Genomic DNA, 3,787 nt, shown 5'->3' on the forward strand with positions numbered 1-3,787 from the left:
CAGTTACGATTACTTTTGAGCTTCGTCCAAACCTCAGATTGAGGGGTAAAGTACTCTAGTGAAGACGAGCACCCTCCCAAAAATTGAAGCCGAAGTAGATCTGTCCATTTGAGGTACCCGAACAGCTCATCCCAGTCACCTGAGGTAAGTACCTAGAAGTTTTGGCCACTAGAGATACCTCAAATCACAGACATTACCAGGGCGGACATAGTCGTAGACAACACGCTATGTGGGCAGGATACCTGAGGCCCCGACTCAGTTCTGAAATCCTCAAAGAGACCCCCAATACACAGAATGCCCAAGGGAGTTATAAAAGAAGGCAGGCTACCTTCAATTACAGTCCGATGTTGTCTCGTATTTCGCTCCATTGTTAGTGGAGTGGTCCTAGTAATATGAGTGCAAAAGAATTTTTCACTCGTTAACGACACTAGTTTGATTTTCAACCTTGGGCAATTGACTCACACTCTTATGCCAAGGACCTAGTATATCTAATGTTGGTTTGCTCTAAAAAGAGTTAACTTATTGATTTTAGTGTAAATTTTAGTGTACTTTCTTATTTTTCTTCGGTGGAGGTGTTGACGTATGAATATGATGAGACTCTCGACTCAATAAACCATGCAAAACAATGCTTGGAAAAAAAATTCAATTTCTTATGCAAACAAGTCTTATTCTACACATGTATCATTTCACATATTCATTTATTCTTCAGTGCATCTAATGTTATTCAACACTTTGCATAACCGAAAGTTTCTTTTCTCAATATTCCCTAACAACTTTGAACCAAAGAAAAGTAGCCTACAACTATTTCGGCAGAAGGAGATATACAATTTATCAATTTTTCTTTCAACAAAAATGACTTTTATGATAGAAAAATAAAACATTTTCTTAAAAAATAAATTTTAAGACACCAAATTTGTTAGCATGATACTATTGCAGATCTTACTTTAGCCCCTGAGACAAGTTTCCCCCCCTTTTGGTCCACAAAATCTCTTGAAAAACATGGAAATGGGTCACTAACGCTCTGTCTGTGTGTAAACAGAGCTTTAGTTTGGCCACTAACGCTCCTTGTGCACAGTCAAAGAGCTTTATAAAGCTCTGTGTAGACCAGCAACCCACGTTAGTGAGGGAAATAGCTCAAAAAGTGGGCTTTTGGGATCAGTTTCTGGAGAGAAAGCAACTTTACAAGATGCAACAAGGTAGATGGTGGATCAGAAAAGTATTTGAAGAAACGGGAGGCTCATAGAAGAAAGAGAAGATCTGAGACGAGTCTAGGCAACCGGGAACTAGATGTATAGTCACCAGCAGAGTTGCCAATACTACTATGGGGTAAAATGCACGGGATGAAAACTACCCTCGAAAGTCTTCCTGGGACATTTGACAGACCGTAAGGTTATCTGCAAAAGCTACTTGCTACACACATGTTAATCTATCATTCATATATTGAAAGGGTATGGAAAGAGGATCACCTTTGGTTCTTTCTAGATTCGCCTGGGGATCTCCGTGCGGTAAGAAGAACTCCTCCTAACCAGCTCCAAGACGATTCCTCCACAAAAGAACAAAGCAAACCAATCACAGCATACACTTCTAACAATTAATGCAAGAATCTATAACAAACATGTATAAATGTATAACTTATATACTCAACACAACAAGCATCAGAATGAACAAATAAATGCACAATGTCACCGACACTTTGGAGTAGGGAACACAATCGCGGTCCTATATTCAGAATGAAAGAGTGATTACAACAGCCCTGTTGCATCAGCCTTCCTTATCCCTTCTTCCTCTCTCTCTCTCTCCTTCTTTCAGCTAGCTCCTTCAAGAATATGACAGTTTCACAATAGCACTATGGGCTATCCTTCTAAATGCTATGACCCTTTTGCAATGGCCATCTCATTGCTTATGTAGCAATCGATTTAGGGCTACCCAACTCCACCTGTAGTTCATTATTGGCAAAAACCATGAACCTGCCCTGTTTACATGCTTTTTCCCATTTTCCTCTGTTCTCGGAATAGAATTTCTCCAAATATCTTGATTTTTGGAGTTTCCTTGCTTTTCTTACATAAATATAACGATTTAATATCTAGATATTTATTGGCAGATTCGTTGGCAAAACCTCTTTGAACATCACTTAAGTTCACTAACGCTCCCCCTAGTCTAACAACATGAGTTAGCAGGGTGACTAACGCTCCTTTATGCTTGGTAACAAGCTTTATAAAGCAGGTTTTCGGTGTATAAAGAGTGTTAGTGTGGATTCTGGGCCTGCAATTGTGGTCATGGATCCAGTCATCTTGTCCTTCTCCTCTGAGTTGATTAGGAGGTCAATTTGTCCAATAACAATATGCAGAGCAGAAAAAGGCTACAAAAGCAGCAACAACAACACAGGCGATAGAAGAAGCAACAATGAAATCAGATGAGGACCAAGAAACATCCTCATAGGCGTAGGAGGCAGAGGAAGTATAAATAGCAGAAGGGAGTGCGGACCCAGGGACTGTGTCCACACACGACAGAGAGAGCAGGACCAAGGAATAAGGTCATGGCCTCAAAGTTTGCCATTGACCCGATCACCTCAACCGAAGGTGACCTCCATGACATCGACGAGACAGTTCGCGATGTCACTAATGAGGCCCTTCAGGATTTTATGCAAGAGCACCAAACTATGTTGGGTGCCCTCAGGTCACAGCTACAGGAGTTACAGTTGTGGCCCCCTCAGGTGGGTACCCTTTCGACCCACCTCGCAGCAGGATCCTTGGCAGCAAAGCAGATGCTACGCGCATGGATGGAAAACAAACTAGTGTTACCAGAAGGGGCACTAGTAGCAGCGAATGAGATCGATAGATTCTTGGTTAAAATGATTAAAAACCTTGGCGTTAATTTGTATGCCCTTCTGTGAGAGACATTGTATCTAATCCAGGATGGGGTAATGGCAGAGCTGCGTGCTAGGGAGAACCGTGCGATCCATGTTCTCAGCAAACAAAAGATAAACTTGGAACAACTCAGTCTGCAGTGCAACGAATTGGTGTCGCAGAACCAAAAGTTGGTGCAGGTGGTAGACGATACGTGCTGATGAGTCTCGAAGCTGGCCATCCTAGTAGATCTACTAGTAGAGGTGCGGATCCATTGGTTGGCAACCGGAGTCCGCGAGGCTAGAGAAGAAATGACCAAGATTCAGCTGAAGCTGAATCTTCAGATTGCCAAGCTGTGGTTAAAGGCATAACCTTCCACTCCCCCGGAGGTCTGAGAACAGCATGCTTGCCCTATTGCAGCAGGATTGGAAGAAATTGGAGGTGCATTTAAAGACTGTACCAATTTGTTGGAGCAAGCACTTGAGGTCCTCACAACTTTTCAAGAGGACCCCAACATCAAGCACCTGGAGAGAGAGGCACGAGAACATCAGCAGCAATACGACAGTGTCAGAGGAACTACGCAGACAATAGTCCTCACTCAGTGGCTTGCAATGATGCAGCAAGCAAAGGCACTGAGGGAACAAGTGGACACGACGCTATATAAGGAGGCAGTTCTCAAAGTGCGCATCTAGCCGTGGATCGACGAAGCTTTCACTATCACGACAAACATCGAACGAAAGCTCGTAGACATACAGGGGATGCACACGTTAATGCAGAGAAGCGCCCTAGACACAAAGGTCTCAACACAGAGGATGCAACAAATTCAACAAGCAGCGGCTCAGTGCGCTGCCAACATTAGCACAGTTCAAGGACAGTTGGAGGAACTCCATGCCAAGATCGCCGCACCGACAGAATGACTCAAGAGCGAGTCACGATGTTTG

The sequence above is a fragment of the Pinus tabuliformis genome, chromosome 4_1 (genome assembly GCF_031772625.1).
Source record: "Pinus tabuliformis cultivar Carrire ecotype Pingquan chromosome 4_1, CPIR1, whole genome shotgun sequence".
In the NCBI taxonomy this organism is placed as follows: domain Eukaryota; kingdom Viridiplantae; phylum Streptophyta; class Pinopsida; order Pinales; family Pinaceae; genus Pinus; species Pinus tabuliformis.